This window comes from Chinchilla lanigera, unplaced genomic scaffold (assembly GCF_000276665.1).
Source record: "Chinchilla lanigera isolate Chin_1 unplaced genomic scaffold, ChiLan1.0 scaffold00065, whole genome shotgun sequence".
Taxonomy (NCBI): Eukaryota; Metazoa; Chordata; class Mammalia; order Rodentia; family Chinchillidae; genus Chinchilla; species Chinchilla lanigera.
In genome coordinates this window covers 11,888,825-11,911,737 of record NW_004955466.1, presented here as the reverse complement: position 1 = coordinate 11,911,737, position 22,913 = coordinate 11,888,825, and the positions used below count along the sequence as shown (strand labels likewise).

Below are 22,913 nucleotides of genomic sequence, written 5' to 3'. Positions count from 1 at the left end.
GAGATTAGTGTCCTTATAAAGAGATCTCAGGAAGCTAGTTTGCCATTGCCATGGGGAGTTGCTAACCTGGCCCTCACTGAACAAGATCTGTTGATGCTTGACATTGGATATCTCAGGCTGAGAACTGTGAGAAATAAACTGTTCTTGTCTATAAGCCCTTCCAGGATGTGCATGTTTTTTTTTTTTTATAGCAGCCTGAACAGACAGCAAGTTTCTGTGTGTGTGTGTGTATCATTCAGCAACCTTGCACCAGAGTTTGTTATTTAACTGATAACATGATATATTTAGGTGTTTTCTTATTATATTACCTTCTTTTTAAAAATCAGGAAAATAGTTATGATTATTTATTAGAGCATTAGGATTTTTTTTTTAGTAATGGGAGTGGAACCCAGGATCTTTGCTGTAGCTACATTCCAAGTGCCATTTAAAAAAATACTTTATTTTGAGGCAGGCTCTCACTAAATTGTTAGTTTGCCCTAACAATTGTTGTGTCTGCCTCCATCGTGCTGGAATTATAGGTATGTACCACCTGGCTTAGAGGATAAGACAGGGGGTTTGTTTTATTCAATGCTATAGTAGTCTTAAATACATAATTTTTGAATAAATAAATGTATTTTAAACTGTAGAGTATATAGCTTGAAGGATATATTTGTGTCAATTAAAATTTGAGATTTGGAATTTTAAAAAATTGAATTAAGTTTCAACCTCCAACTGGGGATTTTCTTCTGTAGTTTTTTTCTCTTTTAATTAAATAAGAGGAGAGAAATCTAGGCCTTATATAATATAATAAGCAAGTTTAGCTGTATCAAAAAATATATCAAGAGGATAGAAGTGTAGTTAAGTGGTAAGAGCATGTGCTGAGTGTGTGTAAGGACCTGGGTTCAACCCCACCCCTCCAACAACAAACAGAAAAAACAAAAAGAAAAAAATCCATTGAAAGGATAATATTGTATTTGGATTCGAAAAGACTCAAAGCCAAAAGAATGTTCCCGGTTGTTAAATGGATCTCAGTTAAGATAGACCAGTCAGGTTAGCCTGCTGCTCTCCTCTCCAGGCTGGGAGTCAACAGTCCCGGAAACAGATCTGGCGCTCTTCTGCACCTGCGTCCTGTAGGCAGAGGTAGGAAGACAGACGTGTGCGGGAATGAGCTGGCGGGCAACAGTATAAAATAGCAAAAAGGTCAAAGCTCTGGTGCCCTGAGTGTTCTGAGCTTGGCACTGGACCTTCCCAACTGGATGATGCCCAAGACTATACCTGAGTCTCCCGGCCTACGGGGGCAAATATGTAACCTTGGTTTAAGATGCATCATTAATGTCAATTCTGATTTAAGCCACATCAGCTCCAGGGAAATCATGACTCTCTGGTCTTCTATTCTGGGGTCAGGGGAAGCAATTAGGCACTGGTTTATTGGTGCTATTTTGGTAATTTCATTTCATCCACTCACCGAGTAAATTGTCCCTCTTTTCTCTCCCTTTCTTCCTTTTTTAAGTGTGTGATTTTAATGAGGGCTTAATTCCGTTTGATCAGGCAGGTGGGCTAGGGAAACCACAACAGGGTGTAACTTTTTTAAACTCAGCCCACAGAAGTCATCTGAATAAAACCAACTTTAGCTTTGGCAAAGGGTAGGCGGTAAATAAGGTGAAGGCGTGGGCTTTTCTTAAATTGTTAGGAGATCTTTGGTTTGCCTTACCAATGGAGCCCTGGGCTGGGAGAACGATATGGTAACATTTCTGAGTTCTTAGTTTCTGAAAAAAGGTCTCAGAGACATAAGAATAATTCTAACTAAGAACTGACAATTGCTTTATGTGGATATATATATTTGCTGATTTTTATGCATGTATATAAAATGTATATTGTTCCTTATTTTAAAAATATCTTTCGTGATCCCTCCATATTAAATACAATCAGTTCCTAGTTTTTGTCTTTTGTGTTTTTTTTTTAATTAAAATTTTTTTAAGTACCAGGGAATTGGCCTTTGTGTACTAGGCAAGTTCTAACACTGAGCTACATCCTCAGCCTTTTTTATTTTATATTGTCAGTTTTGAGACAGGATCTCACTAAATTGCCCAGGCTGAGCTCAAACTTGTGATTGTCCTGCCTCAGCCTTGCAGTACTTGGGATTACAGACATGTGCTACCACATCTGATTTTGTGGGTTTATTTTTAATTACAAAATTAGTATAGGTTCTTGATAAAAGTTTCAAACAATATAGAAATATATAACATAATATTTTAAATATTTTTTCATTAAATTCTACTTCTCAGAAATAGTCATTGAAAACTATGTGTCCTTTCAGACAAATATCTGTGTATATAAAAACATTTCAAACAAAATCTTTTTGCACCATTTCTTTTTGTAATTTTTATTTTGAATTAATTATATATCCCTAAGAAAGTAGCAAAAATAATAGAAAATTCCTATGTATACCTTTCACTCAAATTCTCCACTGTTAACATTTTACCACATTTACTTTATGATCGTCTCCATTTCTGTACATGTGCATTTTATTATTATCTTTTTTTTCCAGTATTGGGAATTGAATCCAGAGCTTTCACATGCAAGGTAATTGTTCTACCATTGAGCTACACCTCTGGCCTCAATATTATTGTTTTTACTATTTGAAAGTAGGTTGCCTACATGATGTCTCCTATTTTCTAAATATTTCAGTGTGTAAATGGATGTTCTCCCATTTCCTAAGAAGGATATTCTCTCTTATAACCATAGTACAATATCATAACCAGGAAATTAACACTGATAAAACACTATTATCTACCCAATAGATTTTCTTCTATTTTTCCAATTGTCCCAACAGTATCACTCTTTGATTATAACATCATTTATTGAAAGGAATGTGTCAATAGACATATGCCTTGACTTTTTTCCCCACAACTATTCAAAATAATGAACTGGTTGACCAACGACTTCTACCTCTTGATTATCTCTGTATTTGTCCTCACCTCTTACCCTCTTTCTTAAATACAGGTATGGATGTAGACAAACACACACCTTATTCAACATTTCCTGGATAGGCCTTTGTTATAGCATATGTCTAGATGTCTCCCCAAAGCCATATGCACACAAAGGCGGGGCTTTTGGGAGGTGGCTAGATCACGGATGTGTGAAACTGGATTAGTCCACTGATTTGTTTTCGTAGTTCTGGGTGTGATAACGGAAGGCTCACCCTGGGTGTGGGTGGCACCAACCAATAGGACTGTAGCCTGAATGGGATAAAAAGAGAAAGGAAGGATTGCTGTGGGCTGCTTCCTGCCTATCCTGTCATGGACTGCTTCTCCCCTGCATTCCCCTTGCCATGCCACACTGCCTTGGAGCCAGTCAACTAGGAACTGAACCCTCTACAAACTGAAACCTCTACAAACCCCTGCAAGCTATCCTTCCTTTAATATGTGAGTGTTGGGGGGCTGGGGATTTAGCTCAGTGGCACAGCACCTGCCTGGCAAGCGCGACATCGTGAGTTCGATTCCTGGTACCAGAAAAACAAAAACAAACAAACAAAAAAAACAAAATATGTGAGTGTTGGATATTTTGTCCTGGCAGTGAAAAATGAAGACAGCCTTGTTACATAGTTTTGTTCCTATCCTTTTTTCCAAATGCCCTTCACCTTATTTTTCTTTTTGACCGGCAAAACCTTCACCTTCAAAGCCTCCTGTTTAATAACTTTCCCAGCCCAAGCTCTCTCCTGGGCCATCAGTTATGCTTCCTTATGCTCTCAGCTTTCTGGATGAGGCTGCTTCATAGCATTTTCTATTGTACCATTGCTGTTTCAATTTCTGCCTGATAGTTATATTGTTTCATGCTTATGGAAATCAGGAACTCCTTAGCACTGACACAGGGCCTAGATGAGAAAGATTTGTCATAAATGCTGCTGAGTGGTTGATATGTCTTTTCTTCTCATGAGTATTTACTAGCAAAACAAAATACTGATTGTCTTCTTGTAAGTTATAAGATTTGATCTAGATATGTCATACTGAAGCAAGGAAATAAAAACATTATAGCATTAGAATCTACCTGACCTGAACACTACAAAATACTGATGAAAGAAAAGACACACACAAATGAAAAGGTAGTCTGTGTACATGGACTGCAAGATTTAATATATTTTTTAGAGGGCAGTGCTACCTAAAGCTATCTGCAGAGTCAGCAAAATCTCTAACAAAACTTTAACATTACTTTTTCTTGGAAATGGAAAAGATGGTTCTTAAGTTCATGTGCACTTGCAAAGGGCCCCAAATAGCCAAAACAATCATGAAAAATAGCAAAGTTGGGTGTATTGATACTTCCTGACTTCAAAACTCATGACAAAAATACACTAGTGATAATTGTATGATATTGGTGTAAGTACAGACATACAGACCAGGGGGATAGAACTGAAAGTCCATAAGTAAACCCATTCATGTATGGCTGATTTTTAAAATTTGACAAAATAGAATAACATAAAATTTACCGTTTAAAAAAGTGTATGCACAGTGGCATTGTGTACACTCACAGTGCTTTGCAGGGTCACTGCTACCCATCTGCAGAACTCTTCCATCTTGTACATCATGAAACCCTAAACCCAGCACCACTTATTAAGACAGCTAAGATAACTGTACTACTAATCTCTATTGGTTTATTGAAAGGAACAGTTAATGCTTAGTTGTTTGATCATCTTACATGCCTGTATCTGGGAATCTGAACACTACTTTACAGATAACAATATGCAATATAATAACCATTGTTAATGTCTTATTATCTTGTTTTGAAATTCTGTATTGTTTTTATTTTTTTAAAATTCTCTTTAAAATAACATTTTAAAAATGCTAAATCCATTTTTTTTTTTTTTTTTTTGGTATGGGGAATCGAACTCATGACCTCAAACTTGCCAGGCAAGTGCTTATGCCGCTGAGCTACATCCCCGGCCCCCAAAAATGCTAAATCCATAAGCAGTGATACAGCCAAAAGTTTTTTTTGTTGTTGCTTTTTTACAAAGATAAAAAAGCCATTTAATGAAATAAATGGTCCTAAGACAACTGGATTGTCACAGGCAAAAGAATGAGAGTGGACCCTTATCTCACATCCAATTACAAAAATTAACTCAAAGTGGACTAACAGTTTAACTATCAGAGCTAATTCCATAAAATGCTTAGGAGAAAGCATAAGGATAAATCTTCATGACTTGGATTTGGTAATGAGTTCTTAATATGACACAAAAAGCACAAGTAACAAAAAAGAAGAAACATAAATTGTATTTAATAAAAAATTAAGAACTGTTATTCATTAAAGAAGTGCTATCTGACAAGCAGTTGATATTTAAAATATAAGAAAAATTATAACAGAACAAAAAAAGACAAAAAAATTTAAATGAGCTTTTAAAAGATGGAATAAACACTTCTCCAAAGAAGATAAATGGCCAAGAAACACATGAAAAGATATCAACATCATTAATCATTAGGAAAATGAAAGCCCACACAATGAGATGCCACTTCATATCTGCTATGGTGGCCATTATTAAGGAATGGAAAATAACCAGTATGTTGCCAAGGATATGGAAGAATGGAAACCCTTGTAGATCACCTGTGAGAGTGTGAAATGGTACAGCTGCTATGAAAAATAGGTTAGTGGTTCCTTAAAAAGTTAGACACTAAATTACCAGTAGTAGCATTTCTAAGTATGGACTCAAAAGAATTGAAAAGGTTTACCCAGTAGCACTATTCAGAGTAGTCGAAAAGTGGAAACAATTCAAATGTCCGTCCACAGACAGATGGGTAAATGGAGCATGGTATACACCTATGATGGACTAGGAGTCATAAAGAGAATGAGGTGCTGACATGTTCTACAACCTGCGTGAACCATGAAAACAATATACTAAATGGAACAAGTGGACACGAACAGATGCTGTGTGATTCCATTCATACAAAATACCTAAAACAGGCAACAATGTAGAGGTAGTAAGATGACTGGGGCTCACCAGGAGCTGCAGGAGGGAAGAGTGGGAAATCAGTGTGCAATGGGTACGGAGCTCCTGTTAGGAGCAATGAAGAAAGAGAGTGCAGCTGCCCCTCAGTGTCCGAGGGGATTGCTTCCAAGATTCCTGTAGACACCAAAATATATGGGTGCTAAAGTTTCTTACATAAAATAATGTAGTATTTGCATATACGCAACTCTCCTGTGCACTTTAAATTCTCTCCAGCTGACTTATAATACCTCATACAACATAAATGCCAAGCAAATATTCATCAGCTGTACTGTCTACAGAATAATGACAATAAGGTTTGTACTGTACATGTTCAGCAGAGGAGTGATCGTTTTCAATAGTTTCTATCTGCAGTTGTTTGAACTGCTGACTCATGAACACATCGGGCTGCCCGTACCTAGTGGTGAAGGTTGCACAACATAATTAATTGATGAACCTATTGGAATGTCAGTCTTAGTTGCTTTCCTTAGTGCTGAGACAAAGTATCCAAAACTCAAAGTTAAAGAAGGAAAAGTTTATTTGTCTTACAGTGTGTAGAAGTTTCAGTCCACAGTTGGCCGGCTCCAAGGCAGAGTGGCACATTGCAGAGGGGTAGTGCAGAGGAGAAACAGTTTATTGCAGGTAGAAGACAGCAAAATCAAGCAAGGGGTGACCACAGCTGTTTCTGTTCCTTTTATCTTAACCAGGCTACTTAGGGCGAGTAGCACTCACACCCTCAATCCTAGTGCCCTTGACTCTAGCATTGCACCATGGATTAATCCCAGCATCACACATTCTAAATCCAGCTGTTGGGGCACACTTATAGAAGAGCAGACTTGTAGGCATATAACAGAAGTTAGAAATAATTTCATAGCCTGTGACTAAGCTCATGCTGCCTGTCATGTCTAGCCTTGACTGTCTAGGCTCAGATGTTCCCCCTTAATGATGTGTGGGGTCAAACTGACTGTGTACGACTTGTGCTTTAAAAATATGGAGTGATTCCAACTTTCTTCAAGGGCTTCAAAGCTGTTATGTTTAGGGGAAGACTGGCCCAGTCAGGGACACTTTCAACTCTACCTACTCTTCTCAGACCGCCCCCTCTCAGAATGTTCCCTGTAGAAACCTGCCTGATAATATATGGGGTGATTCTTATATTCCATGTAACTAATCATATAATAACCCACTATCATCTTTGTACTTCCTGCTCACAAACCGTATTTAAACTGAACTCAAACCTGACTTTAGGTTGGTGATTTGGACCCCTGGATTCCCCAGTCTACTAGCATAATAAAAGTTGCCTTCTAGGTCCTTGGTGCAAACAGTCTTCCATTTGGATTGATATTGGTTTTTCTGCTACATAGGCACTTCTGAAAAAGCTGTGTATATAACCACATAAGCCTTTGGGAGGATACCTAGACACAAACCATAACAGACCCGTATTAGCTAGTTACTTCCTAGGGAGAGTGGGCAGAGCTACCCCAGTGAAGGTGGACCCTAACATCTAAAATCCAACTCAAGGTAAGGAGAATCTGCACCTGAGGCTTCTAATTTTAGTTTGCAGCAGATTCACCCCATGGATGTTTCCTCACCCACAAAGATTCTAATTTGCTAAGTCTGAGACGGACTAGGACATTATTTTTAATGGATGCCTAGGTGCGTTTGGAACAAAAGTGCGGCATGCTATAACGTATTTGTTTTCAATGTTTGGTATTTGTTACTAGACCTTAGAAAAACATTGAAAAGAATTTTGCTCCTGATGCTGGCTGGAGAGCTCCTGATTCTGAGCTTCCGTAGACTCTTTGCCCTTTTAATGCCAAGCTTTGATTCTTGTCCTTAGCGTTTCTGGCTCCCAGGAGGGCTCTGAATTCCATCTGCTCACTCAAGCCTGGGACCAATGAGAGGGTCAGCCTTCTGCTGACTCAGCATCAACACACAGTGACTCAGCTCTGTGCTGCAGCTGTTCCTCCTGAGCTATCTTCTCAACTGGCTCTGACCTTGCTCCCATTTCCTATCCCAGTTTTGATAATTGCATTTTTGTTTTTGTCACCAAACCCCTGTCCTTTCCTTGCCAGCTTTCTCAGGGGAGTCTGTCCTTGAACACTTGTCTTAGGACAAAGGTTTTCCTGCACTGGTTCAGTAGTTTTTATGGAAAGCACTCATATGCAAGAAACTTGTAAGTCCCACTCTGTTCTCCAATCCCTCCCCACTTCCATATCTTGCTCCAGTATCTATAATTCTCCTTTAAATACATTCTTGGGGCTGGGAGTATAGCCTAGTGATAGAGCACATGCCTCATGTGCGTGAAGCCTTGGATTCAACCTCAGCGCTGTGTGCATTTGTACACACATACATACCTGCCCTTTCTTATCTACTTGAGCTCTAGCAGTTCAGTGCCTTCCCTGGTCCCCAATTCTGACTCTGCAGGTCTGTCCTAGTAAGCTGCAGGGCTGCTGTGGAGGAACAGGGCTCCAGCCTTGTACTGCACTTCTCTTCTTTTGGATTCCTTGGTCCTGGGCTCTGCTCTGACACCTGTCAAAATACCTCCTCCCTCTCATGCCTGCAGCTATTCTTCAGTGTTCTGGGGGCTATGCAGATGGCATTTAATGTAATAAATTCTTTTAACTTTTTAAAAAAAGGCTATGACACAGGTAAGGTAACTTGCTCAAGGTGAATGCAGCTGGTGGATGGCAAGACTGGGCATCCACAGAATTGGCTCTGAAATTCCCAGCTCTATCATGAATTGGCTTTATCGTGCTGGTCTGGATTGTCCCGTGGCTGTAGCAGTGGAGCAGTGGGACAGGTCTCAGCCTCTGCGGCCCTTTTTCTGCCTTGCTCTCGTCCCATTCACTCTTCTGTGCCAGACAGTGCTGGATGATCCTGGCACCCTCTGGTGTGGCTGAGCATTGACCATGCATACCCGTGCTGGCATGGAGCGTGTTGTGTTTTCCCACTCACTTTATGTTGTTATTTACTGATAAATCCCTTGGCAGAAGACAAAGTTAAAAGTGTGTTTTTTAGGTTGCATATTCATAGCAATCAAATTCTGAACTGTGGACAACAGTGAAGTGTCTAAAATGCTGAAAAGTACAGAGTGAAGTCCTGTGATCTGGAGATACTAAACAACATTGTTTTCCACAAGTTTAGCAAATCAAGAGGATCTCACCCTACTTCTAACTTGCTGGATATGCTATCTAGCAAGAAAAGGGTTCCTAGAGTGAATTCTTCAGCAGTCCTTTGTTTTTATTTGGTTAAAATAAGAACACGTTTAAAATATGGTCTCACAAATCATGCCTTTGTTGCCACATGAAGATGTTCATTTTTCTTTTCCACAGTGCTGAGAAAGGGAGAGAGTAGGAGGGGAGCACTCAATGGAGGAGGCATGTTAGTCACACAGTGTGTATGTTTCAAAACTGTTACAGTCCCCTAGCCTCAGCTACTCAAGCATGTGAGGCAGGAAGATCTCGTGAGCCCAGGAGTTTGGGGACACCCTGGGGAAAGAGATAGCATCTCTTCTGAAACACTTGTTAAAGTCTAGACGCTCAGTGGTGATGGAAGCAGGCCTTTGTGGGTGTGACGCCTGACTGTGACCTGAGGCCTGTCTTCCTGTGAGAAGCTCTTGGGAAGGATGGGGCCATATCATGGCCATTGCACATCCTCCAGAGTCTTGTGTTAGAAGCATGATTTGCAGGATGGTGCCATGGGGGGTGCTGGGACCTCGAGAGAGAGAGGCTTTCTAGAAGGTCCCAAGGCCTGGGAAGGATGCCCTCAAAGGAGGCTGTGGAGCCCTGCTGTCCTGCTCTTCCTCTCTTGCTCTGTTTTCTGGCCATGAGATGAGAGGTTTACTCTACCTAACTCTTCCACTATGATGTGCTATCCTGATGAAAGCCCAGAATACTACAGCCACTCACCTTAGGATTGGAAACTCCAGAGGTGTAAAATAAAATGGAATAAAATAAAATCAACCCTTTTTATTTATAGGTTGATTAAATGGGTATTTTGTTACAGTGTCAGGAAGCTGACTAATACCAACGGTTTGACCAACAGAGCAGAGATCCACCTAGGGCCTCTCAATACTAGCAAGTGGTGCTTGTGGTAGCAGGTGAGGCTTAGGAGATTAGCTTGAAGGCAGAAAGATGTAGCCCCACTGTAGCATAAGCTCTCAATCTGTCCATCGAAACTTTAAATTTATCTGTTTTGGATAAATTCCAGTAATATATAAATATCCAGTAATTGAGGCCAATAACTCACATATGTGGTCTGATAGGTGTGATGTAATGTTCTATTAGGGAGGGAGGTTAGACTCCAGGGTCTTATCACAGCAAAATGTATGTTACTTATGTTGTAAACCATATATGTTAGCCAAAAAAACCTCTGAGATGATGATGATGATAATAATAATAACAATTATTATTATTACTATTATTTTGGTGGTAGTAGGGATTGAACATAGGGTCTTGGCACTGAGCTATATCCCCCAACCCTTTGCATTTTTTATTTTGAAGCATGGTCTTGCTAAGGTACTAAATTATGCAGGCTGGGCTCACATTTATGATCTTCCTGCCTCAGCCTCCGAGAGTGCTGGGATTACAGATGTTCCACCATGCCCAGCTTAATTCACTCCTAAAGAGAATAGGTTTATTTTGGTTCATAGTTTTGGAGGGTGCAGTCCATGGTAGCTTGGCCTCATTGTTTTGGGGCCTGTGGTGAGACAGCACGCAGTAGTGGAGCAAATTTGCTTGTATCATGAGCCAAGGAACAATAAAAAAGAAGGGGCTAGATCCCATTGTCCCCTTCAAGACATCCTCCCATGACCTAAGGACCTGTCACCAGGCCCATCTCTTAACGTTCCCACTGCCTCCCAGCAGTGCCATGGTGGGACCAAGTCTTTAACACCAGGGCCTTCAGAGGGCATCAATATCTAAACTACAGTGTCATGAAATTCTCTGGAATCACTTCACATCTCTGTGACATCACATGGAGGGGACTCCTACTCCAGAGTGCAATTGTCTCACTACCAGAAAGCCCAACATACAGCTGAATTTTTTTATTTTTCTATAGGGTAAGGAGAATCCATAGGATTCTGATGGTCTGTTCACTTTGTACTTGTCTGACTCAATACAATTTTTTTTTTTTTCTTTATGGTAAAAGCAAAAGCATAGTTTCCATGCTAGTGCAATGTAGAGACCATTTGCCTCTCTAAGTAGTACAAGGAGGCCAATTTCAGATCCAGATCTACTCAATTATTATTTTTTTTAAAATTTGTTTTAGGTATCAGGAATCAAACTCAGGACCTTGCACTTGCTAGGCAGGCACTTGTTCCACTGAGCTATATACCCAGCCCTCATCAATTATTATTAAAACTAAAATTAGCCAGGCATGGTGGCACATGTCTGTAATCCCAGCACTTTGGGGGGCTGAGGTAGGGGAATTGCAAATTTGAGCGTAGGCTGGGCAATTTAGACATTTAGTGAAAACCTGTCTCAAAATAATAAATTTTTAGAAAGGCTAGGGTTGTAGCTCAGTGCAAAGTGCTGGGATTACAGACATGTGCCACCATGCCTGGCTAATTTTAGTTTTAATAATAATTGATTAGGGCTGGGTATATAGCTTAGTGGCACAAGTGCCTGCCTCGTGGTGTTGTGTCATGTGTGAGCATTTATTTATATACCTGAATATTTTATGCAGCTGTTCGTTTTCTTCATCCCATGCCTGTGTGTTGGGATAGCTATTAGACACACTGCCATTCACCTGTCTACCCGGAGGAGCCCAGCTCAGGGACAAGGACAGGGACAGGTGTGTGTGACCGAGAGAAGCAGCGTCTTGCACATGTTGCATGGCATTGACGGAAAGAAGTGTAGAAGGCACAAGCACAGTGACTGGCCCGGGGCTCAGGGTGAGTGGGTGGGGACGCCAGGTCCCGGGTCCCCTGGCTCAGGCATTTCTTCCCTTTGTGAGGGGAGGGAGCCGGGCCCTGATTCTAGGGTGTAGGAAGAGGGGCTGGTGGCTGTTTGTGTCTGGTTTGTGCCTCGGCAGAGCAAAGGAGCTGAGATGATGTCTTCCTTGTGTGCTGCCGGTCCTGCTCGCCAGTCTGGGAAGGGGGACAACAGTTCCATCTGGTGCTGCAGATGTGGCCTTGATGGATGGGTGAGCGGCGTGGCTGGGCAGGATTGCACAGGGTGCTGGTTTGAGGTGCTGGTGTGTGTGAGGGAGAGACTGGGGGTGGAGGAAGTGACAGTGTGTGCGCATGAGGGAGGCAGCCCGGAGGATCCAGTCGGTGTTGTGTGCGAGGCAGGCTGGGTAACAATATCCTGGGAAACTCAGCCTGGGGTGACATAAGCCAGGGACATAGATGACGTCATATAGAGTGGGGAGACAAGGGCTGTTGTTATCACACAACAAGTTATCACAAATTCAGTGTCTTAAAACAATGCCCCTTTCTTAGGTGACAGTTCTGTAGGTCAGAAGTCTAGACATGGCCTGTGAGTGTATCACAGGGCTAAGCAGAACTGTGCTCCTGTCTAGAGCTCAAGATCTTTATTCAGACTCGCAGTGTTAGAAGAATTCAGTTTCTGGCTGTAGCAGTAGAGCCTCTCTTCTTGCTGATGGTTATCTGAACAACTGGAAGGCATCCACAGCTCCTGGTCAGGTGCTACCTTCATTCATCCCCTAGTTCTCTGAATCTCTGATGTCTCTGTTGCTGAGCTCTCATTCAGATTTAAAGGATTTATGTCACGAGGTCAGACCTACCAGGTAATTTCCCTATTTTAAAGTCAACTGATTTGGGACCTTAATCACATCTGTGAAGTCCCTTCAGAGCAGCACCCAAGTTAGGGTTGGACTGAATTCCTCAGGGAAAGTGGGTGCACGAGGGGCCAGGAATCTTCAGTACAGTCTTAGAATTCTGCCTCTCACAAAGAGATTCAGGCTGGGGTGAGGTCGGTTTGGCTGGAGAATAGAGTGGTGGGGTGGAGCATATACAAGGATGCATTCAGGTAGGAATGGCTGGGGAACCGTGAACCGAAATAAATCCTGCTTCTTTAAGATACTCCTCTTTAAGATACTCCACCGTGATTGTCACAGTGATGGAAAGCTGACGAATACAAGTGGGGCTCAGTACAGCTCCTTGGTGAGCCCGGAATGAACTGAGGGCTAAACCCAAAAAGTGTGCCCAGGTGTAATGGGCGCCTGAAGAAGCCCAGCTGGGGTAATCAATAAAGAACCTTTCCTTGGAGGCAATAGCTAATATAGCTTGTGTCTGGATGTACCCCCAAAGCCTTATATGTTCGTAGGTGGGGCTCTGCAGAGAGGCTGGGTTAAGTGTGTGTGGTAACTAAATTAGTCCGCTGAGTGGTTGAGCACAGTTCTTTATGTGGATACGGGAAGGCTCACCCTGGGTGTGGGTGGCACCATTCAAATAGGCTTGTATCCTGGATGGGACAGAAGAGAAAGGAAGGCTCTCTGCTGATTTGCTTTGCTGCCTCCTGTGTGCTCTGCTGTGGACTGTTTCTCCGCTTACTGCCCATCTGCCATGCTGCCCTGCCTTGGAGCCAGCTGACTGCAGCCTGAAACCTCTACAAGCTGTGAGCCCAAATAAACTTTTCCTTCTTTAACTTGTGGGTGTCAGGTATTGTATCCCAGAAATAAGTACAGCATCTTTAGCTTGACAAAGAACAAAGTTGTGGCGAGCATCTGCATCAGATTAAAGCACAGTAGCCCAGGCACAGAGGTGTTACCGTAGATTACAGTGAAGTCTCCTGTTGAGCCACTAGGCATGTTTCTTGTCATCTGAAATGCAACATTGCCACCATTAAGCTATTAAGCATGTTTCTTGTCATTTGAAATGCAATATTGCCACCAACAGCAGCCCTGTACGGGAAAGAGTTCTGAATTATAAATTCAGAGATTTGGGCTCCTCCCTGCTTTTTCCTGGCAATGGGGAAGTCTCTCTCAGTTATAAAGTGCCTCATTTGATAAATAAGAAAATTAGAGCAGATGAGAAACACAATTCTATAACTATAAAGCATCCTGGGTTCCTTAAATTAGACAACTCGGTTAAATGTCTGCGGTAGACAAGACACTGAGAGGTTCAATGTAATTTCATCTTTGTAAGCAATGTAATTGGTTCTAGTTAAGTGCATTTTCATAAAATGCTAAATCATTTAAATAATGACATAATCTTAGCATAAAAATGTTTTCTACCTATTTAAGAGCCTTTCTGCTTGGGGAAAATGTAAGTTAACAGAAACCTGGTGGACAGAGTCCAGGCTTACTTAGTTAAATTCAACAGTCACATTGATTAAATTTGTGTGGCGAAATTCCAAGAAAATGCTATAAAATTATGCCTGAACTACCACTCTAAAATATACCCCATGAAAATTATCTTTGTATAATAACTTGAAATTTAAATATAAAGATATGAAAAGGTCCATTTTTATTCTCAGAAAATTTCTCAGAAAGAAAATATCTCTGTACCATCAACTCAGGGACTCCCTGACTCTGTAAGTAAAAATCCAGACCTCATCACCTGGGCCTGCACTCTGTTCAGATAGCAGTGTTTATTGAATACATAGTGGGGTCAGAGACCCTATGCTTACTACAGTGCACGTCTTCTCATTTAGTTCTCACAGTGACCCTAGGACAGTGGTGGCGAACCGATGCACACCTGCCGCGGCGGGCTGCTTGTATTATGGAAAGCTGTAAAAGGATTGTACCACTGCAAGGTATCAGAATTCTTATTTTTGTACTTAGATGCTGGTGTGCTCCTGGTTCCTACACAATACTTCTGCTTAGATTCTAGAACACTTATATTCTGCCTTATCTGTGAAGATCAAGAACCTTTAGGTGACCTACACAGCAAGTTTGAGGTTATTTTACAAGGCACAGTTCAAAGGCGCAGCCAGCCTCTGCCGTCAGTGACAGTCATCATGTAAAATAGTTGCTACCTAGTGACTCTCTGGTCTGCAAATGTGCTTCTTTTGGGAGGACTTCTCTACATTGTCTCTCTCTTTTTTTTTTTTTTTTTTTTTTTTTTTGTCTTTTTTTGAGACAGGGTCTCACTATGCAGTTCAGGCTGGTCTTGAGCTCACTTTGTAGCCCAGGCTGGCCTCAAACTTGCAACAGTCCTCCTGCCTCAGCCTCCTGAGTGCTGTGATTATAGGAGTGCAACACCACACCTGGCTTACACTGTCTCTTTAAATATGCCAGCTTTGCTTCATCCAGGGAACCTGTTAAAAATACTTAGCTTGGCACAAGCAGCAGTCAGAAGAGGCTCCAGTCTGTGCCAGATTGATTAGCTTGCTGGTGCTGCCCAACAACATCCGTACCGCAGACTGGGGGCCAAAACGGCAGACACCGGTTTCCTCACATGATCTTCCCGCCATGCCTGGCGTGTCCACATCTCCCCTTTTTATAATGACACGAGTCATTGGATGGGATTTCTCTTTAATCACCTCTTTAAAGACACCTTCTCTAAATATAGTCCCATTGAGGTACCTGGAGTTAGGCCAGGAACGTATGCACTTTGGGTGACATAGCTCAGCTCAGAACACAGGCTTTCCTCTTCTTGGCTTCTGGGTGAGGGGAGGTGGTGGAGCAGCTGAGTCTGGGAAGGGGCAGGCATTGGACAGACCTGGAGGAACAGCTTTGGGGAACAGCTTTTTATTCACTGCTGTGGAAATGTGTCATGATTCTACCAACTAGCGTTATTGTAATAGTTTGTAGGAACTAAAGCTTCGTCCTGACCCAACTCTGCTGGGCTTTCCAAAGGGCAGCGATATACCTTCAGGCATGTTACTCCCCCAGCCTCACCCCTTTGAAGTTTCCTACCTCAAAGCTTCTCTGGAGAGAGAGAGAGGAGAGAGAGAGACAGACAGACAGAAAGACACACACAGAGAGAGACAGAGACAGAGAGAGGAGAGAGAGGAGAGAGAGACAGACAGAAAGACACACACACAGAGAGAGAGAGAGAGAGAGAGAGAGAGAGAGAGAGGTGAGAGAGAGAGAGAGGGAGAGGGAGAGGGAGAGAGAATCTAAGAGTCTCTCTTCTGTTCAGTCCAAGCGCCTTCCCCGCTTCGCTCCAGTCAAAAGCCCACCTCTTGGGTCTGGGACTAGAAGAGGAGAGGAGGAGGGAAGAAACCAGAGGTCACCATCTTTGTCTTTGTATCTTTGTCTGTGTGGGCAGAAACTTTTGTATTTTCTAACTGTGCTCACTGATTCCATATCTTTATTATCTACTTCAGATGTCCTTCATGTCTGTCACATTGCTTCCTGCCTGCCAGCGAGAGAGGGAGAGGAGGTGAGACCAACCGCTTACATTTGCGCCTTGGGCAAAAGAATGGGCCTATAAAACCGCTTCGGAATGAATAATGCATGACATCATGTGGGATTTTGTCATAGTCCTCAGGCTGCCTCAGAAACAGCAGCTCACAGGACTAAAGGATCTGAAATCGAAAAGGATTGGGCCAAAGTTCTCAGGCTCGCATCTCTGAAGCAAGAAACAGTGTATACACTGGAGAAGACATTAAATTTTAAAGCAGCAATGTGAAGTTTAGGAAGTAAGTAGAAGCATGCCAAAAAGAAGAGAATTTAAAGGAGAAAATAGAGGCTAACAAGGGAAAAACTGTGTGGGCTTTTTTTTTGTGGATGAACTGAACAGACTATGATCGGAGCTAAAAGTGCTCATCCGTGTAAGATTGATTGCTGAGAACAATGTCATAAAATGAACATTAGCTGGCAATGGTAAGTGCTTTAAAGTGTCTTTTGCAAAGAAAGAAACAAAACATGTCACTATGCCTGAAAACCACTTATAGAAAGCTTCTAAAAGCAAAAGGGAAGAGAAAGGGAAGAATATCACAGGGCTGTCCCATTTATCTTTACTGGGGAACTGCAGGGACGAATTCATTTGCTCTTTTGTGGCACTGCCTCACACTATAGACCAGTCCAAAAGCAAATCATTTTCTCTGTATGAGGCATGCTTTCAATATCCTGATTGTAAGGGAATTTCCCCCTTCCCCCTTGGCTACTTTTGTAAACAAATTAGGGAGGAATTGCTTTGGACTGATTTTGCAGAGAACATCTTTTATGTCTAGTTTACATTGTAGGTCTTGAGCAAGAATAAATAAAGCAAAACATATCGCTCTGGCTATTTTAAAGGATTTGAGCCTAGATAGAATTTGAGTTCTAGATTGAGTTTGAATAAGGTTCCCCCCAACCTTTCTTTTTAAAATCTTAAACTCAGAATATTTCTTGTTCATGCACAAAATTGCTGTTTAAATGAATCTGAACCCCCCCCCAAAATCAGAGATTTTGTGGTTAGAAAAGAGTTGGAAACATCAACTGGTTTTATTCTTTGCTTTGAGACAGCACACACATGGATACATGAACTGACCTCTTTTCATAGGATGTAAAAATTAAATCCTGAATCTCAGAGGCGCTTACACTGGAGTCTATCTGAAGCTGGCCAACTTTCCTTATATGTCAATAAAACTGAGCTCCGGCTTCATAGTTGTGAAATGATGAGCATTACGGGGCCACTTATTTATTTTGGTATGAGTCTATGGCAACAAGTAGTCAACAAATAGTATTTGGACAGCTGCTGTGTCAAGGCACTGTGGCAGGTATTAAGGGAGATGAGACTATTTCAAACATGCCCTTAATCCAAGATTAGAGTTCTTGGGCAAAAGACAGCTATGTACATATGAACCACTTACGATAAGACCTTGACTTAGTTTTTATCCGATAGTTCTTTTTAGCAGTTTCATGAAAAAAGATGCACAGCAATACCTCTTTCAGAACACACAGGGAACATGTAAGTAAATTTGATATTGTGTCTCATTGGTAATATTTATAAATATATAACTTTTTTTAAAGTAGATGTAAGCTCCCTGAGGGATGGAGTTCAGTTACATACCTTTGCACACTTTATGCATCTCCCACAAAACAAAAGCTTGACGCACCATGGAGCTGGGCTCAGTGCTGAAATACATGCCTCGCCCACACTCTGTGATGTGCTCTTCAGTGCTTAGGGATAAGGAAACACAAAATCATCAAAGACAGCTTGACCTGCACAAAAAAACAAAATTTACAGGGACAAGGACTTCAGCAAGAGGTTGAGTGCTACACTGAAGGAAAATCTTTTAATTTTTTTTTTATTTTAAAGAGATTAGTAAAATGAAAGAATAATAGCAAAATGCCTACATCATAGACATAAACAAAGCAAGCATATTAAAAGTGATACAGGGTTTCAAAACTAAACGATAGGAATTAACAGTGGTTGTTTATTACATATTGTTATCTTCAACGAAGTTGCTCAGATTACCAGATCTAGGAATGGAAGATTGATCAAACCATTAAAAAGAATAAAAAAAATTATTAAAATATTAGAGATAATACAGAGTTTCACTAGACAAGATGGTAGGAATTCACCAATGGTTGTTCTATTGGTAATCTGAACAACTGATTTGAAGTCCTTTTTCTGGCACTGATTTACATATTATCGTTTAGCCTTGGTAAACCAATGTTCAAATTGTTGGTACAGTATTATTCTGACTATGAGCTACATTGTAATAAACACTCTCCATTGGTGTATCCCCTTCTTTGCTTTTGCTGTCAATATGCTACAAATCAAATATACTAGTGTACCTTGAACTTGATGTTAATATTGAATTTTATTTTTTAAAAAAGTAACATAGAAATATTTGTTTAAAAGCAGATAATAAATAGTAATACCATCTCAGTAAATACATTGGATAATTTCCCCCACATCTACAGCGATCCCCATAATTTCCTTGTTAACTAATTTTGTTTCATCAGACACTGTCTCCCTAGTGTAAGAAACTGAACAAGTAAGATCCAAAATCTACAAAGCAAAAGGCATTTCATATATTTTCTTTAGTTATGGGTGCCATTTTGAATATAGTGACTTTTGATATAGGGTTTTTTTTTTTTTTTTTTTTTTTTGTACCAGGAATCAAACTCAGGACCTTGTGCTTGCCAGTCAGGTGCCATGCTGCTAAGCTATACCCCTGGCCCAAAAGTATAATTACTTTTGATGACCAACTCAGTTGGAATTATAGGGTATATTTCATGATAGACAATAGAACTTTGATGTTCAATTCTCTTTAAAAAGATTTTTATAAGGACATATTCGTAACTGTAAAACAAAGGACAAGATTTCTTTTATGTAAATCCTTTCAGCTTGACTTCATCTTAAAGGTTTCATTTAATGGCTGCACTGTTTTAGAAATTTTGCTTCACTCTGTTTCTGAGTTAGTAGTCCTTTCCTCTTTTATCTTCATTTTTTTTTCAAGGCAACATACAGAACTTCATTTATTGGAACTGAACGGGAAAGTCCAGGACCTAAATAAACCTAGCACCCAGGAACAGAGAGGTATGAAGAGTAGTTCCCTTTGTTCTCTTTTTTGGGGGTTGGACCCAGAACCTCACTCACACTAAACTCACACTGGCTCATGCTAGGCAAGCACTCTAGTCCCAGAGAAGAGATTGTCAAAGAAGTGAATATAAGGCATGAAGTATTCTGCTTCTACCATTATAATAGGTTTTTTTTTTTTTTTTTGGTTTTTCTCCGGTACCGGGAACCGAACTCACGACCTTGCGCTTGCCAGGCAGGCGCTTTTGCCGCTGAGCTAAATCCCCAGCCCTATAATAGGTTTTGTGGAGAAGAGCAGGGAAGCAAGAAGATTCTTCTAGGTTCCTCCATAGTAAACGTTCAATAATGAAGACACATAATTTTTATGTGTAAAAGTTCATTGTTCCAAACTCTCCTTTAGGAAAACCATTTTATTATAGCATTTATTCTTTCTACTTGTCTTGCCAATAAATTACATACCAAAGACATAATTTAGTAGGAGATGAAAAGCCAATTTCACTGGCACTGAACTTGTTTAAGATAGATCCTGTCAAAGGTTCTAAGGGGCTTGAATACAATGAAAAAAATCCATCAAAATTGATAAAGTCAATCAAATCAATCAAACTGATCTAATATCAGTACCATTATTTCTATCACTATCACCACAATCATCAACTATCTGTGGATACTCAGTGTGAGGAGAGGGTGCTTCCCCTGCTTTCCATGACAGCCCACTCTTGGGAATTTCATCTCACAGAAGCACCCAGGAAGTTGTCATTAGACAATTAGAGTTGGGCAGTAATTGGGCTCAGAACCTGAATGATGCTGAGAAGCTTGTGGTCACAAACTTTTAGGAAGGTCAGGAGAAGATGACCTTTTGGCATGAACTTAACATCCAATTTACAAGTGATGCTTATTCTGCGGAGCAACTCCTGTCCTGGACCTCTGTGTTGGGATCCAAGAAGAACAAGAAACTCCAAGGAAGGCATTTCAGGGCATTAAAAAATTGTAAAAAGAAGGAAAGGCATTGAAACACTGAAAAGGATTTGTGGAGATCCAGGTAAACGGCGTTGCAAAATTTTCCCCCATGTGCCTCTTTTATGTTGTTTTATTCTCTTGCCCCAAGTCCTGTTGATGGTATAATTTTAACTGAGAACAAAACAGACCAAAGTAAAAATGTCTTCAGCAAACAGAAGTGCGTTTGGGGGAAGGCCTGCCAGGTGTTTTGAAAGAACCCTTATAAAGTACCTTGGTGAAGTCAGCCCTGCTCAGAGTCCTGGCCTGAGCTCTACAACATCAGCAACTCAATTTTTGTGGGCGTCAGATGGAGATTTGCTTTGAGCAGACTCCTACCGTCCAGCTCACACAACACAGAAGGACAATTTTGTAGATACAAAGACGGAGCAGACGGGAACGCCCCGTTCAGCAGAGCCCCTGAGTCGTGGACGTTCATGGGAAAGGAGGGTGTCAGATAGTTGGTGCAGAAAGAGGAATCATGGACAGACTATGAAGTATTTTGACACAGTTTCATGGTAATTTCACTGTGCACCCCAAGTCTTCACTCTTTAGACATCTTGCACAGGCACTGTCCGTTCCTGATTCTTAAGGCTGGTTATCCTGTTCTTTGCTACCATCTGGCCAATTCCTTTCTGACACATAGGCTTTACCAGTCAGAACCAAATAACAAGCGAATAGTGACAGGGTCAACAGGTAGATACAGAACACAGTTAGGGGGCTGGGGATTTAGCTCAGCGGCAAAGCGCCTGCCTGGCAAGCGCAAGGTCGGGAGTTCGGTTCCCGGTACCGGAGAAAAGCCAAAAAAAAAAAAAAAAACAGAACGCAGTTAAATTTGCATTTCGGAAAACCACACATAATTTTTAACATGAGCGTGTCTCAAATGTTGAACGGGATTTTCTTTTACCCACACTAAGTAAGTACACAAATGAATAAAGTTTGGTATAAGTATACCCTATACACTATTTGGTTTATACTTGTGTTAAGAATTACATGTGGTTTATTTGAAAGTAAAATTTAACTAGGAATCCTTCCTTTTTATTTGCTAAATATAGCCAGCCCCAAACCGCCTGTCTCAACTCCCTCTCCTGTTACACTGATCGGTAATAGTTTTGTGTGTTACAAAGCCACACACAGACACACACACACACACTTTCTTGCTTTACTCATAAAAAATAAATAGCATTCATCACGTGTGGATTTACTGAGTTGATCCACAGCCAACAATTTTTCCTTGTCTACGATTTGTGTGTATGTCATGGGCAAACGGTTCACTGCTAGGTACCAACAGCAGCAGTTAAGTTGTGTTAGCCAGAGTGGCTTAAAGTAGTACAAATCATATGGGGTCGGATAAAGTACGAGTATAAATGAATTCAGTAAGACTGCTTTCCTTTGCTGCATAGATGAAGTAATTATGTGTTGAGGAATCTTACCATGGGAGAAGGGCGATCACGTGTAGGACAATGTGAGCACAAGGCAGGTCTGAGGAGAGGAGTCTGCAATTGGGACTTGCGTATCATGTGGGTACTGGTTCTCTACGGAGAACACGAAGACGTCAGTGGGATACACAAGAGAGCCAGGAAGATGTCAGAGAAACGCAGCGTCTCGGTTTCGGGGTCGGGCTGGCCCTAGATGCCAGGGCAGCTGGGCTCCCTTCTTCCTGCTCGTTCCTATTCTGTGTGTCCCTCTGTTCCTAACGTTACACTGTTTCTATTAGCAGCACTGTTTACTGAGTGCACTCAATTTTGTGGCCCAGGTGGCGGCCCCGTCATACTATTTGATATCGTATTTATGAGATGGGGCCTGATTTTCACACCACTGACTTAACATGTTAAAACCCAACTTGGTGAGGCTGGCTGTGCCTGATCCACCGGGCAGTGTCGAACACAGCAAAAGACCTGGTCATAGTGCATTGTATGACGTATTGCACTCAACACACATAACACAGTTTAATTCCGTCCCATTGCAATTGTTTGTTAATTACTTTCCTGGGAGCACAAAGCTCATATTCTTGGGCGCCAGCCATGGAAGGGCACAGCGCTCCGAATTCAGGATGTTTACGAATAACTGCACCAACAGCACCGACCGCAGTGGAGTGCTAGGGGTTCCGGTGGAGTGGGCCTTGAGGTTCCGGACACCTCTCTGCCCTCACAGTTAGGAGGACCAGAAAATGGAAGAGTCCTTGAGAAACTCAAGCCTGCAGGTCACGGATGCCCGGCGGGCATACGGGCCTTAAGACAAACCACACAGCCTCAACTTTCCCCCCTGTAAATAGGGATCACAGGATTCACTCCTCAGCGCTGCAGTGCACATTTTGCAGTCCTCAATGAAGCACCCAGCCCCGTGTCCAGCCGCAGCAGAGGCTCGGTAAGCCGCGTTCTGTGAGCGCTTGTGTTCAACTTCTCCAAGCGGCCGAGGGGACCATCTGGCCGAGCGTCCTTGCGAGGGCCCGCGCGGACTCCGCCGAGCCGCCCACGTTTCCTCCTGCGCCCTCGCCTCCACCGAGACCCCGCAGTCGGGGCGCCAGCGCTGGGCTCGTGGGGACCCCTCGGGGCGCGGGGCGTCTCGGGAGTGCTCGGGCTC

General features: G+C 41.8%; 1 protein-coding gene and 1 long non-coding RNA gene across 3 annotated transcripts in view; one reads left to right on the top strand and one right to left on the bottom strand.

Moving 5' to 3' along the window:
* Positions 1–959: 959 nt before the first annotated feature.
* On the bottom strand, positions 960–22,187 carry LOC102029604. The gene is made up of 3 exons (XR_263314.1): positions 21,764–22,187; positions 17,859–17,968; positions 960–1,107 (listed from the first exon to the last, which is right to left on the bottom strand). It is a non-coding gene; the product is annotated as an uncharacterized LOC102029604 (long non-coding RNA).
* A 106-nt stretch (positions 22,188–22,293) lies between these two features.
* LOC102029062 (chromosome unknown open reading frame, human C14orf37) overlaps positions 22,294–22,913 on the top strand; it is a 118,187-nt gene continuing 117,567 nt past the window's right edge. For both annotated transcript variants that reach the window (XM_005399210.1, XM_005399209.1), the window contains exon 1: positions 22,294–22,697. The gene's annotated coding sequence lies outside the window, so the exon portion shown is untranslated. The remainder of the gene's footprint in view (positions 22,698–22,913) is intronic.